Source organism: Embiotoca jacksoni, unplaced genomic scaffold (genome assembly GCF_022577435.1).
Source record: "Embiotoca jacksoni isolate LCO1_2020_lvr unplaced genomic scaffold, fEmbJac1.0.p SCAF_3, whole genome shotgun sequence".
Classification (NCBI taxonomy): domain Eukaryota; kingdom Metazoa; phylum Chordata; class Actinopteri; family Embiotocidae; genus Embiotoca; species Embiotoca jacksoni.
Window position 1 is genome coordinate 23,010,599 of NW_027185381.1, and position 16,310 is coordinate 23,026,908.

The following is a 16,310-nucleotide window of genomic DNA, read 5'->3' on the forward strand; positions in this document are numbered from 1 at the left end:
TAATGTGGCCTTAAACCATTAACCACAAATATAAATAATGTTCAGACTTGTAGTCTTCAGCCCCAACCAACACTGACTTAAGTGACTCCCACTGGAGCTACAAAAATATTTAAACAACTTTTCAGTGTGCAGTTGTAGAGCTAAGCGATATACTGATATTGCTTCAATATTATGATGTGAGATGAGACATTGTCTTAGATTTGTGATATGGCATAAGTATTGTCTTTTCCTGCATTGAAGTAAAGTGATGTAATTTTCTGAACTTATTTCTCAAACATCTCATTGTGGAAATATTTATTTAATAGTTATCCCCCCAATATTGTCACAATATCTATATCGAGTCATGTGGGATTGTGTCCAAATCACCCAGCTGTATTCATTAGTATCCTCTAGTCCTGTAAACATTATTATTATTATTATTATTATGAAAAAAACAGTGCAGTTCTGCTTTAAGTAAAGTCACAGGTCCAATAACTATTACTGCTTTTTGTCTTATTGTGGTGATAGTGTAGCTACCAGATTGACCTGTTTTTTATATCTTTGATAAGTAGCAACAAAGTCACAGTACAGCAGTTATGCAGTTTGCTTAATTAACTCATTGGGCATCCAATGATGGATTGACTGTGCTTAAATTTAAAAGTAAAAACCAGTATGGTAATTCCAAATTTAATCACTGTACCCTCATTTAACATTTAAGTAAGGTTTCCTGTGTCCCTTTACACTTTACTTTGAAATAATTACACACATACATAACTGGTATTCCAAGGAGATAATTTCAGAGTCAATAGTAAGACACTTTGGTAATTAATCCCAATTAGTCCTCATAATTGTTGGCTGTTATGTGGGGTTCATTAGAGTGACAAGACAAGTATAAATTAATTTAAGGTTTGATTTAAAACAGAATGTGTTCACCAGCTTTCCTTTTTTTCCCTTAGTGTGAAGGTCAAGATGTTGTTTGCTTGTTATTTAGAATTCAACAATTTATTTAAATGTAAGCAGACTAAAATGTCTTCAACACTGCCTTTGTTGACTTTTTATTGACCAATTTTCTCTAAAGAATTCCAAGTAAAAAAAGTTATGGAGCTTAAAAAAAGGACTTTAACTCTTCTTTTGCAAGATAACTTTCCTTTAAAGGGTGGGTGTTCCCATGGAAACAGACAGTAAATTGCTTCAACTTATTCTTGGAGATGGAGACCAAACATCCTTTAGGGAGGAGCAGATACATATTGAAAAAAAAAAAAATAATGTTGTAAGTGGTTATGTGATATATCATTTCAAAGATGTGCCTCATACTTTTTCTTTCAGATTATTATTATTTGCTGTTTCAAACTGTTTTAGTGGCAGAATGGCCCATTTAAATATGAAGTTGAGTTTTTGATTTTAGCCTGTCATTGTAAAAACATGTGTTTTACAAGTGAGTACGATTTCTTTAAGCCAATTATAAAGTTTCAGGGCTCAAGAGAAATACATGGATAACTCATCCAAAAGTCAATTCACACTACTATTGTGTGAATTCAATTAAATATTGATAGAGCCAAATCTTGAGCTGGAACTTTGACCTGGTAAAAGTAGCAAGGACAATTGGATCCACTCTGGTAAATTGTCAGTATAATGTATAATACATTTCATTTTCATGAAATAGAAAGCTTAGAGTCTGTCAGACTGAGTTCAAGTCAGAAATATATAAATGCCAAGTTTAAAATTCAGTCCACAAAAGATTCTGTGTCAATGGGGTTTGTTGCAGACACTGGAATTGCGGTTTGTCTAACCAGTTAATATGTCTGAAGCAGTAGCAAGTGGTGCTAAACATTTTTGGGGGTGCAGTTGTGCATCACTTCTGTGAAGTTTTATAGAATGGATGAATGGATGTCACTCAACTGTCCTTGCTCCACAGCGTCCTGAGGTTGGCCTCTCATTTGAAAGACTTGACATCTTAGTTTCGCAGCCAGTACTTTCAAAACACAGATGCCAGTGTATGAGACATTGAAATAAATGTTTGAAAGACCTGCATAAATTAAACAGGATGTTGCCTTATATCAAATGATGATTGGCGTTGTGTCAATCCTGTCGGTGCCTCATTACAGCCTGCCAATCCCAGCTCCAGTAATGATACAGGTCTCTGAGGAGAATGTTCCCCATAGCGAGAAGCCTCACTCATGTTATCAGAGAAGGAAGGTCAAGAGATAAGTAACCTCAAGTGCTTTATGTAGGGGTAATAGCTACGGTTATGCAATGTTACACTACTCAAAGCACCACTTCAGAAGCAGAACCGGGTGTGTTGTAAAAATTCACAGACACGCTCCAAATAAATCAACTCTAAAACTGAAAAGCTTGATGATTTTTAGCAAATCCAACAAACCCAAATGGTTTTCTTGAAAACCACCCCCGATCCTACAGTAACTAGGTCAGCTTGGTACTGTGTGTGGAGAAACGATTAGTGACGCGCTGTAAAGAAGCAGCTAAAAAAGTGGTGACGAGAGCCATTAGTCATTAATAGATCCAGCCAGCATTGTGAGAGGGTTTTCATACACTGGACTGAAATGTGGGCGGTGAAGATGGAGGGTTTCATGCCTCGGTAACGGTCACAATCAAATATTTTCTCTTCGCACTCTTGGAAAACGCCACGTTATTGTCTGAAAATGATTTCATAATAGATGGTGATTATACAGTATACATTATGGCATACATTATGCAAATTTAGCAAACTTCGGAATATGTCACCAGTATCAACAATAAACCTCACCTACTCATCCATATATTGTTTGACCCATTCCTAGTGACTCCCCCTGATATATCCATCCATTATTAGCTACATTATTTCCATTCAGGCTTTAGAGGGCTGTAGACAATCCACCCTGACATTAGGTGAGAGGCGGCGAACACCCTGAACATGTGCCCAGTCAATGAGACAACCTTTTACGCTCACAATAACACCTACATGCAATCTAGAGTGGGCCGTCGACCTGCGTGTCTTTGAACTGAGAGGAAACATCAAGAGTGCTTAAAAAAGAGAATAATAATTGGATTTATTTATTCAGTACCAAATTTGTATACGTAGGCCTCATCCACACTAACACGTTGGCAATGTAAAACACAACTTTTCCTCTGTTTGCACAGAAGCAAATCTCATCAGGGTCAATAAACCACAGCATTTACGTAGCCTCCACTTGTGTGGCTCACCCGAGTCGACAACATCACCCAGTTTCAAATTTTACATTAGAACATCTTACATTCGAATGTCAGACTCATTTTCTAGTTTGCCACATACAGTATATGTGGCTTCAACTTGAGGCTTCTGTGTGCAGCTGGTTTGCTAGCATCCGCTGGTAGCATGTGAAGCGTTGAGGGAACATCTAGGAATTGTAGCATCTTGTGATCACTTCCATGTGAGGTGTTCAGGGGACATCTTTTAAATGTAGCTATAGAATACAAGCTGGGTTACGCTCTCCCTCTTGGAAATGCAGAAAACTCAAGATTTGTACTGTAATGTGAAAAGCAATCATCTTTTTCTAAAATTGATTTTTATGAAATTGCAATTGAAAAAGTATCGTTGGGGAACTGGTATCGAAGTTAAGGTACTGGTACTTAACATTTTCAAACAATACCCTGCTCTCTCTGTAACAAGCTGTTGAGACATCATTCAGTGAAACAGCATGACAATGTAAGATTTAAAGGACTCTTACCAAGAATAATACAGGACTGATGGAGTACGCACAGTATATGTTTCTCAGTCTGAGCAGCAAGAGTACAAAACAAAGGATATGATGTTGAAGAGAAATGGTGCAAAGGGCATTATGTTATGATGTCAATATTGATTAAATATATATTTAAAACCAAGCAAACAACTATATAACAATAATTTATTGCGGTTTCACTTCTTCATTTGTTAAAATTGAAAGATTTTAAAGTCAAGGTGATAAAACTGACTTTCAGATATTTCAGACAATATGACACATTTCATTGGGTGATACATCAAGTAAGACAAGAGTTTCACACAGCAGAGCCGGGGCTCTCTATGGAGATCTGTCTGCATGATGAACAAGCTTTGGCAGACATTCAGCCATTGAGGTCATTACATGTAATGTTCCAGGGACGTAATCACTGCACCCGGGGGACTTAGTGCTTTTCCAGCATGTCTCAAAATGTTAATTCAGTTCTGTCACAAGGCTTCCTGACAAGGTGGGATACAATAATTGCTGATCCATAAACTCTATCAGGTTGACTAAAAGGCCCGAGGGCCGCTGGCATAGCGAGGGTACATGGGACACACATACAAATGCAAAAACAAAGACATTACCATACGCACACAGCGCTGTACCCACAAGCGAGCGGATACCTGAAAACACACCACACACATCCCTCAGCAGGACAGAGCAACATGAACACCCATTTTAATGTCCATTAAGAGGGAAATATTACAATGCAGCCCCAGTGACTCACAGTAGGACAGCGAAGGCATTAAGGCAACGCAATGTTAATGGCAAATGTTGTTAGCAAAGGGGACTATTATTGTGGGCAATATTCTCCATCAAGAAAGCATTTAGGAACGCACCAGCCATTTGAAGGTTATACTATCTGAGGCTGGCAGAATGAATTGAGGCCTTTTATCAACAATGTCCATGTTTTTACTTAGAAGTACTTATTATAAAAGAAGAATACATGAAATATTATAATCTAAAAGGATTTAGAGATACACTGCGTAAACGAGGAGACCCACATCATGGCTTGCTGTAAGTTTTTGTGTCTGTCTGTGTTTTTCTGTTTTAAACACTTATTTACTTTTTCATGCTCGGACTGTTTGCGAAACACATGAAAGGATCTGATCTCATACACAATTTGTGCTTAAGCGTGCTCATTATTTTATGTTTGGTGGGAGTTGAATTTGCAGCACACCAGGATTAGTGTGGAGTGAATACAAACATCCATATCTGTTTCAAAGTAAACAAAAAGTAAGGGTGCAAACGGGAACAACCGGGTTTTTTAAAAAGCACTGACAGTCGGTTTAATTGGTGACTGAACAGCGAGCTCGCATGTTGAGGTTGAATGTTTCGTTGACCAATAAAATGACTTGACCACCTCCCTACTGTATGTGGACCTTACTCTATTACATCACGTTACTTCCTACTTTGCGTCTGTCATAACTCTATTCCTAGAGCTTCAACAGCAAAGTTCTCCATCACAAAGGATTTTTGGTAAAGTTTATTATATTGTTTGGACCCTTAAAACTGTCTCCCTGGATTTACTGCAACTAATAGACTTACAAATAGCTTCCTTTCTTTTTTTTGTGGGTCCAATGAAATAAATTGATCTCTGTGTGTTTCATGTCCAGTATCTTCCCTGCTTGGCGTCTCTGTGAAGGTGTCATTGTTCTGCTGCAATTGGCTCGGTATGAGTTTTGTCAGAGCAAAGCGCTTACATAGAGGGATAGCTCTGGTAGGAGAAACAAAGAGCTTTGAGTTTTACGAAAACAATATCTATCCAGCAGGAACAATTATCATCCTCAAGCAACGCCAGACCCACAGAAAATTGTGTATAATGCACCGGCTTAATGAGATGATCGACACGGAGCCGAGGAGATAAATAAATCTGTTAGCAAGGCATTTAGCGGGATATGGGGGCTGAGTGACAGGGAGAAGTGGAATAAACTAAATAGACCAGTAATCCCAATCCATTCTCAATCCCGGTCAAATAACAATTCATTTTGTTGAAGCCTGCAGGTGACTCATAGATACGTATGAGGTGCCATTTGACTTCTCCGGGATACATACTCTATCTATTACATATTTTCAATAAAGCTTATAGCCGACTTTTACACTCAAAAATAAAACAATTATTTCCATATGACAGCTTTAATTGTTTAGCAGTTTGTGATATTGCATAGGAGCGTACTTTTCTCGGTCATATTTTGTATCTGAGCCCTGATCTTAACATCATCGAGTCTGTCCAAGACAAAGACCAAGTTGCAACCAACAGTGCGGTCCCTCGTCGGTTTGTGAATGGACGTTATGAAGCCTCGTGTTTTGGATTTTGCCAGTCCCATACCATACTTGGATGAGCTGGGAGGGACTGAGTGGAAGATCTGACTCGATCTTATTGGAAACCCACTGATATAAAGTCCGGCACACCGATAGCCATAACCTGACTGCACCACAGGCCTGTCAATCAAACAGACACACCCCCATAGAGACGTCTTTTTGAGGGTGATCTCATAAATGAAGGAATTTTTCTCAGATGGACCGCCAGAAAACTAACAAGAAGGAATGACTTTAGCAAGCAAAACCGAAAAAACTCTTAGAATCTAACTTAGAATTTATGAAACTTGTCTTTGGAGCCGGAGGCTTTTTGGACCCAACCTCTAGTGGCACTACGTGGTATTGCAATTTACAGCACTTCCGCATCAGCCTCATTAAAAAAAAAAAAAAAAAAAAAAGGGGGAAGAAAAAAGTCTGAGCATTGGATGAAACACTGAAGCAGGGAGATAAAGAAACAGAGGAGGGCATTTGTTTTTATATGGATCAGGTTCATAAGGGAGACATAAATACAGTTAGCTATTGACAAATACTTGGAGTGGAAGTCTTTAGGTTTATGTTAGCTCTCTAGCGCGGCCAAGGAAAGCTCAATCAGGGGAAAAGATCCATACACTTTACCTCCAGCATTTAGATCGCAGAACACCATTAAAGAGGTGGATTCCAAGCAATAAGGTGTAAAGTGCTAGAAACATATGGAACAAAATACACTTTCCATCATCGCAGAGTCAGTGAATGCAGGAAAACGGTTTCTGTACAGGAATGAGTCAGAAACTATTATTGATTAAAATGAGGGCAAAGGACGATTAAAGGTCTAATGTCTGAGTGGCTTCTGCTTGTTGTTGTTGTTGTTGTTGTTGTTGTAGTTATGAAGTCGATCAACTCATATTCACGCAAGTGGGGCAACAACAGGTCAGCTCACCGCTTGAGAGTTTGACATCTGATTCAGTTCAAGTGTGAAGAACCAGTCAGGTTATTAAGGCGATGACTTGGGAGAGCATACAGTAAATGTCACCTCTGGTGGAAATCAATACGGCCTCGAGAATCCACAGTGCATCGATAGATAGAGATGGAGAGGGCCACTATACCGGATATTTTCTGAAGAGGGTAAGTAGGGTGAAAGAGGTTGAGAGAGAGGCTGTGATGGCAGTTAGAAGTGATGTGTCACTATGTGTACATGTAGCATGCGTATTCGTGAATAAATGCGATCAGACAGTGGAAGTAAGATGACAGGTAGATTGATAAAGGAAGTAAAGAGGAAACACCATCCTGTCAGAGCCTTTGCGTTTCATACATTCAAATGTTTATATTATTTAGAGTTATTTCAGATGCTTCTTTTTTTATTGGGCCGTGCAAAGCAAATGGATGTTGGGGGGCTTTCACCTGAACACTGGACAGTCCAACTATCCATGTTTATTTTGTAAGTACAGTCTGGTAGTTTCTATTTAATCAATTAGATTAAAGTCAATAAAATTATATATATATATATATATATAGCGCCAAATCACAACAGAGGTTATTTCAGGGCACTTAACACATCAAAGTCCTTACAACAGAACTTTACAACATTATACGGAGGGGCCCAAAAATTCAACAATTCCCAAGGAGGGAAAAATTCCGACAGAGGGAAGGAAAAACTCCCTTTTAACAGGAAGAAACCTCGGACCAAACCGGGTTCAGGCCGTCTGCCTCGACCGGTTGGGGTGAGGGGAGAGCAGAGAGAAAATAGGACAACATAGATATCCAATGAATGCTATTTTTACTCAAGAAAATTGTAGTCTACAATTTATGATATGCCTGTTACGAGCAGTTTTCTGTGAAGGTTTACTGTGTATTTGTGTGTCATTTACAGCATGTTGTGTCTGCATGAAACTCTGCATGTATGGATTTGCTAATTGATTTATGCATGCATCTTTGCGGTTCATGCACACGTCTACGGATATTTTTCCAGTGCGTCTGTGTGTGTTCGCATCTCTCCGTTTCTCTGCACTCACGCTGGATAGTTTTCCAACAATTCAGGCAGACAGCCTGCCAGTATGCTGACATTTCATCCAGCCACCGTCTCGCCTTCCCCACTCGACATTTCCCTTTTCCCCTCAATCTTGCGTTGCCTCCGTCTCCATCAAGATAAATGTCAGTGCACACACCTCAGAACAGGTCTGGCTGACCCGTCCAGGACTGGCTACACCCACAGCAAGCCAGAAAGCCAGGAGAGAGAGAGAGAATCAATCAGGATAGGCCTTCGACACCTGCAGCTGGCAGTTTAGCCAGGCATGGAGCACCTGAGTCATGAAACCATCTGGTTTGTGACCCATGCTGCCAAACCCTGGCCACACCTGCTGGGCCTGTAAAACAACACTGGAGCAGTAAACACACAGCCACACCATTGAGGAAGGCAGCCAAGTGAGAAGGGACGGGAAGGAAAAAAAATAAAATAAATAGCACCTTTGCTGCTGGTCGCTTGTTGTCACTGTGTGAATGCAACATTCAGGTAGTAATTATGGAGAAAGCAGAGCAACAAGGGAGAGACACGGGCACAAAAACAGTGACATAACCACAAAGAAAAAAGCCTGTAGAGGCAGATACACGCGGAGAGGACATGTTGTTTTCGAGGGCTAATGCATACGAGACTAGTGCATTAAAGGTCCTGGCCAAAAAAAAAACAACAAAAAAAAAACAGCTTGTACTTGCCAAGATAAGATCAAATAAGATATTTCCCCAAAGTTGCCCTCTGGTAGAATGACTCATGACGTAAGATGAATGAGATAAAAAAAAAAAAAGTCTGTCTTACTGTTAAATTGGATCATTAACACTTCAGTGTGCCTTTACAGTAATTATTGTTTATGTAGTAGACACTTTCAGTATAACAGGTTAACAGGAAGTTTCTTTCTGGGCTATAGTAAAAAATAAGTCACCACTATCAAAGTCATACAGCTTTTTTCAAACAGCAGTCATCATGCTACTGAGGCAAGGTTATGACCAGCCAGTTCTTCGGACCAGTATACCATTGTAAGAAGTGAATATTTGAACAATCGCACGTTTTATTTCTTTGGCCTTTGTGCTTCAGCAAACTCCATTTGAAATAAAGTAATGGATGCGACATAAAAGTGCCAAATCTCAGCATCAATTTCATTAGGTGTAAATCAGTATTGAAAACACTACGAGGAAGGATATAATCCTATTAACACTCAGTGCTGTAATTGCCAGGATTTAAACGTAACTAGAGATTTTGTTTACCAAAGGTTTCTTGAGTAGCTGCGGAGTCTTTGAACTTGAATTAATGCACAAACAAGTTCACGTGTTTCAGAGTTAACAAAGAGTTGTGAGTTGTCAATTAGACTAAGGTGAAGGTGTGTCAACATGAGGAGTACAGAGGTGACTAAGCAAGTGAAGAAAATAATGAAGCAGAAATGTATCAAAGGTAGTTTGTTCAAATCAACAGTTGGGTATATTCTTATAAAAAATAAAGTAGGAATGAAAACTAGAAAAAAGAAACAGAAAGTGTTGTGGACAAGCAGAAAAATATGTACACGATGAAGAAACCTTTTATGACTCCACAACAAGTCTAGAAAGTTATCCAGGATACAGGGCAGGCAGGCATACATGTTTCCACATTAATGACCAAGAGAAGAAGTGATGACCAAAACCTTATACCAAAATGGTATAAAAAGGAAAGTTTTGACAAAAAAGCCTTCTGGTTTATCTTGGGAATGTATGGCTGCCACCAGAACTATAACCTGGGTATTTATTAATGATTTTACAGCTGGAAGAAGCAACGGGATGAACAATAGAACTATACAGGAGCATTCTTTGTATTTAGATTCAGCCAAAATGCATCAAAACTCATTGGACGATATCATCCTCATCCCTCAGCGGGATCTGGCACGAGCAACCAAAGAGTGTTTCAGGATGAATAAAGTGGAATATTACTGACGGGTTTAATCAATGACCTGATCTCAGTCCAAGTGAATTCCAAATGCTGAGGATCAGAATAAAGACAAAGAGACCCCAGAACAATCAGGAGTCGGGAGAGAATCACCAGGGAAAATAAAAAGTGTCTGCTGATGGCCGAAGACTTCAGGCAGTCAATGACTTCAAAGGATTTTCAAATATGATGATTTAGTTTAAGTTCATCTGTCCAATTACTTTTGAAGCCCGGAACTTGTGTTGTACTGTGTGTTGAAATGGCTACGACTCCCACACAGCTCTTTGTATACTGACATAAACCTACTCAAATTAAAGCTGATACTTGGCACTTTAATGTAGTACCCACTACTTTATTTCAAACAGAATGTGCTGAAACATAGAGTCTGAATAACAAAATATGTGCAACTGTCAGGACATTGTGTAATAGGGACATAGCATAGACTTTACAGTGAACACCCGGTTTAGGCATCCACTAATACCTCAAAGGAACTCAAATGGTAACCTCAGGTTTTTATAGGTACAAGTCATAGTTTAAAAAATTTAAATCTTAAACTTAAACCAATTAAAATAAATCTACAGTGCAAGACTGTAAATTGCAATCAAAAGATCCTGGAGTTAAAGACAAAGCTGTGCTGGTGTAAAACTAAAATGTTTCTCGGGGGTTGCAGAAAACACACGAGAATGAAACCAAGTGTGTATTTACAGAGTTCTTTCTATTCTTAGATTCCCAACTTGGAGCCGACCTGAGCAGACAGAAAGCTTCCCTGGCACATCAACAAAAAAAACTGACTCTTGAAGAAGCAGGAGAAACAATGAATTGGTCTGGTGACTCATTGAAAGCATCTGAAGAGCTTCCTGGCACCGGCTCCCACGTTGTGTAATGAGGACTTACACCGCTATGAAAGTGATTTGACTTTGAAACTTTTAGCGCTACATTCTATTCAAGCAGTCAGGTCCCCTTGCGATGCAAATCCAACATCCCCGAGGGGGGTGTAGAGTTGTGTGGTAAGTGAGCTGGCGTAACCCTGACAGTATCATTTCCTCACCGCCAGTCTGCTCAAATCCCCTCTCTAGTTGGCAAGCTTGTCAATACCTCCACCTCACACACCTTCTCGCTCACTTCACCACACAGGAGCGGGGAGAGAGGTGTGAAGTGAGGGACGGGAAAACAACGGGAGCGTCAGCTGCAGGCACCAGCTGCTATCTAGCAGAATTCATTTGAATGCACTTTATTTTTTTTGGCCTGTTGGGATTTGGTATGTCAATCTGAGCACTTTCAGCTTTATCTAGATGGCATGTTCATTCACCTTGAAAGGGGTGTTTTTTTTTGTCTAATAGCCTCCACACGTAAACTCGAAAAAAAAAAAAAGTGTTTCTTTTATAAAACAAAATACCAGTGACTTTCTCCAGTCTTTGCTTGTTGTGTTGAAATAATAGTTTTTTGCCAATAAACCCCTTTGTCGTGGTGGTGACAGATGGGAATCCAATGCGACGCAACACACTGCTGAAACTAAAATGGTGCCCCATTGACAGGGAGGTCACACCTTTTCAGGTGTTGTCACTGAAAGACAATATCAGAATGGTGGTGCTATCACACTTTGTTCTCCAAGACTGCAAATTGCAACACAATTTAAGTTTGAATGTGTCTAATCAGGAGCTCACCTCCAGACACAAGGCTATCAGAGGCCGGCATCAGAGCGTGATACACCGAGGGGGGGGAGGGGGTGGGGGACACGACAGGAAGAGATAAAGAATAAGAAAGTGTAGGCCCGGTTCTGAAGCTGTTATTGGACAGCTGCTGGGCTGCACTCAGGTATTTACTGGGGTGGCCGTTAGACATAAAGGATTGAGGACTGTGTTTGTTTCTCTTTATGGTTTATCTGCCGTTATCAGTTTACCTTTCTCCTTTCTGGCTGACCTCCATTCATCAAAAGTAACAGGTTGCTGCTGATACTCTTTCTTCAAGCTTTCCTGCCTCCACCTTGAATTGACCTGCACCCAAAAACCTTTCCTTCTTTTGTTTTGAGCCTTGTTTATGAGCCGAGTGAAAGATTACACCTCTTCTCTCATCCCTACTTTTGTCTCTAACACTTTCTCCCAAGACTCAGCTCGTCTTCACCTGTTTTATTCCTCCCTCCTTCCCGCAGATAATTGTTTGTTTTGCCGATGGTGTTCCTTCCACCACTGTGCTTTCCACCCTCATTATGTAACCTGCATATGTGTATGATTCAGTCAGCTTACTGATCACACTTATTGTTGACAACCCAGTGAGGTTAATCAACATCTCAATTAAAACTTGTTTTGATTGCATTCCACTGGAGGAGACTGATGAAATCAGCACACCATTCAACTGCAAACTATATTTGAAAGACATTGTCTCAACTACATCTCATTACAACACAGTATAGAATGGATTAAAGTCTCTGTAGTCTTTCCCTCTTTCGATCACCAATGTTGAACACTATTATAACTGAAGGACAGGGACACACGTCAATTTAACAGAAATCAGCCAACACTCAGACAGAAAGTCATAGATAACTAAAAAGGACATAATGCAGTATGCAGATAATGAATATTCATATCATGAAGTCCTCACATCTATTTCATGTAAGGCCGTAATATTATTCAAAAACTGACTTTGATACTGGTTCCTAAACGATACTGTTATTTTTGATACCAAATTTATAAAATCCATTTTAAGAAAAAGAAAATGATATTACACATTATGGTATAAACCTTTTGTTTTCATGTTTCTTTTCAGTCCAAGTTATCGCTCAAATTTGCACTCCATGATTTTATCCACATGGGTGGACCTCCCAAGTAGAGGCTACATATGGTAAACATGCGTTCAGTGATGCTAATGCGATTTAAATGGTGCAATACCAAAAATGTGTTCATGTGGAAGTAGCCTATAGGTATCAGTATTTGGTATGAAATGACAGGGCATTTTTTGATACAAGATAGTACTGAAGAAATTCGGTCTGTGCCATAAAAGTTTCAAAGTTCGCTGCCCAGGCCTCGTTTCATGTTACTTGTCTCCAACTCTCTCCCATTCTTCTCTGACTCTTTTTCATCTTGGTCCTATTCCTTCACTCTCTCTCCTTCACTTGTCTTCTGTGTCCTCTGTCCAAAAATCACTCAGAACCATTGTAACCTTTCTCATGCACACACATAAGTTTAGGGGGAATTGCATGACTTGTGCATTTAAGTAATGATTTTTCCAAAACTGTACATTTTGTTTGCAGAGTCATTTGACCAAAATAAATTACACTTGTCAAACTCAAGAGTCTGTAGTTGTTGCCACATTTGGTTAGAACATACTCAGAATATGAAGAGACAGCAGACGTTTTTTGTGCTGGAGGAGTAGTGAGAGAAGTTTGTGAGAATGCATTTATTTTTTATTTCCCTGCCATGAAAATTCATCGACAGTGAAATTTATTGCAGCTGACGTCAATCCAAACTGATCACAGCCGCAAGTTTCTGTGAAGCTGAAAACTTTTCACAAGCCCAGCAGGTGTGGATCGAGTTCAGGATCACTTTAAGCAAAGAGACTAACTCTGGTTTATATCTCTAACAGGTTGTTAAATCATTAAAAATGAATCAATTCTTCCCTGCAGAGAAAATGATCCATGTAAAAAGGTATACTACATAGATTTCCTGATAAAAAAAAAAAACAGGTTTAAAAAAGACAGAAATGTTATATTAGTACACAGAAAATCACTTTTCCTCACTGTACCTGAGGGATTTCATCTTATCAACTAAATATGATCTACGCTCCTGTCTTGCTCAGTACAAAAGCAAAGAAACAATCAAGCAGAATTATCAGCAGCCAACGGGAAAACTAAAGAAGCACAAACCATGCATCATAAAACAGATATGGAAAAGACACACAATTCAAGTGTAGATATATTCCAGTGGGGTTTATGTATATCTCTCTATTACCAGCCTTGAGAGAAAAACACATCACAAACTAAGGCTGCACCAATATAACAGAATAGCCCAATAATCTATTTCCTTTTAAAAAGACATTCAAAGACTTCAACCCTCATAAGTCTACAAGAGTGGACATTCATGAAGTTAATTTAAAAACATTTCCCAGACACGGTAGGTGGAATTTGATTCTTTTGATGAAATGTCAGAGGAGAAATCTTAACCTGATTTCAGGAGCTACGGAAAAATACATTTTGAAAATTCAAACGTACATCCAATCCTATTTGATCCTGACAAAAGTACACCATAAATTGGGAATCCTATTCCAGGCCGTTTCCCAGCTGTGGGCAAACACTCAGTTCCGATGAAGAGGTGGATGTATTATTCTTAAGCAGCCAATGCTGTCTGGCTCCATTGCCCTTGGAAGACATAAAATGATGAGGACAAATATGCTGTACGGGGTCTCGTGCAGGTCGCTTTGCCAGAATGCGACTGAGTGGCTCCAGTTTCACTGTAACTCAGCTGACACTAGAGCCAGGCATCACTTTCACACAATGAGCCACGCTGCTGTTTTACTTTATATTAGCTGCAGGCCATAGCCAGTGTACATTTGAGCTTATGTATCTGCTTTATACTTTTCCCCAGACGACAATACTTTCGCACCCTGGGTGTAAATATGTCATTGGAACAAGTGCTTCAAACAGCTGCATATAAAGTAAATACAAATTCTCCATGTGGACTGCTCATTTTTTTATTTTTATTTTTATTTTATTTCACTTTATTAATCCCCGAGGGGAAATTTCTTCTTCATTATACTGTTATTTAACAATATGGAAGTTTCAAAGTAGTTTTATTTTGTTGTTATCTTGCAGTGCGTTAGTATGTCGGTCGCACCGTGTGTAAAAGTAGTGCGAGCTTTGATGAAGTGAACTGGAGGCCCAGGGTCATCTATATCTGCCGCGGACAAGAGAGCTTTATCATTACAGGCCTACAGGTCCTGCTATTCGTCTTTTTGCTCCTCTTTGGGGAGGGGGTGGGAGAGAGGGAGAGAGAGAGAGAGAGAGAGGAGAGGACTCTCCAATAACAGCTGTTTTCATCACACAGAGCTGACAGGTTTTGTTACAACCCTGCAGCCATGGATTTCCCCTTTATTGACAAAAAGAATGTGCTTTTTTCTCTCTTTCTCACACACTCTGACCCACTGCCTGTCACCTGCAAAATCATACGTCATTTGTCCCCTTAGACTATATTACAGATCAATTGCAAAGCGGATTTGGTTCTGACAGGGCTGAGGGAAGTGAATTATTGTTTGTGCATCACAGGATGCTAAAACAAAAAGAGACCTTCAGCCTGAATGAACCAGAATGCAATGCCACAAGACCTGTTGCATTGTTTATTGGGCATGACCGTTGTTGTCTTTAGGAAAACAAGGAAGAGGTAGCTTGGTGTAGGATTTGGATAATTGATTCCTTACTTCCAGCTCTGTGGCAAAAGTTCAAAGGTTTGTGCAATTTAGTATTTGGCTTAAATAAAGTAGGAGAACTCACAAGCGAAAGAAAAAAAAAACAATCCACTTAATTTGACTCCTACCTAACATGGACGTGGCCATGTCTTTGTAGAGCAGAGTGATTTGTTTAGACTTCAGAAAATGCCCCTTAAAACTGCACAAGATGTCATTAGTTTTCACCTTAAATGGTTTTCACAAGCTGAGCAGTACTCAAGAAACAACTTTAAAATTGGTGGAATTACCCTCTAGCACATGAAAAAAAAATTACAACAGCTCATCACTAGAGGAATCAAAAATGTAATGATTTAGTTGGTTTGGAGATAAATGTAACGTCAACAAGATTGAAAGTAACTGACTGCTTATCTGACTGCGATACAGCGGATAAACCTTCCAATTCAGCCACTTCAGCTTCATTGAACGACTGAACCTTCAGTTCCATCATGAGTCCTATTTCCAGAAATGTTTGTGTGATCAACAGTTTCCACTGTGGGAAAGGAACTGTTAAGCTTTAGAAATGCACCAAAGGCATTTTATAATTTATGAGGGAAACATGATTTTAGTTGGTTATTAAACTGACAAAAATGTATCTTTAGTAATAAATCAGATGTGAAATTTTAAATGTTACTTAAATCACAAGTGTGTAACTTGTGTTGAATAAATGATCAGTGTTAACCTATTATTAGGACATCAATTTAAAATAGTTGAATTTTTATCATTCACAAATTTGTATTGTTGTTGTTATTATAAAAATTTACTCGTGCATTACAATGAAATCATATATGTATGATGTGTGTTTTCTGTAGTATTTTGATGCTCTGGATATATTCTGGTCTCTATCTGTATTAAGCATTGCTGGGCTTAAATAATTTCTTGTTCGTCCTTCCTTTCTTGTGTTGTGAGTGTCTTTAATCAGAGAGCAT

General features: G+C 39.2%; 1 protein-coding gene across 1 annotated transcript in view; it reads right to left on the reverse strand.

Moving 5' to 3' along the window:
- Positions 1-16,310, reverse strand: part of cdh13 (cadherin 13, H-cadherin (heart)) — a 314,214-nt gene that overhangs the window by 224,008 nt on the left and 73,896 nt on the right. The window lies entirely within an intron of this gene.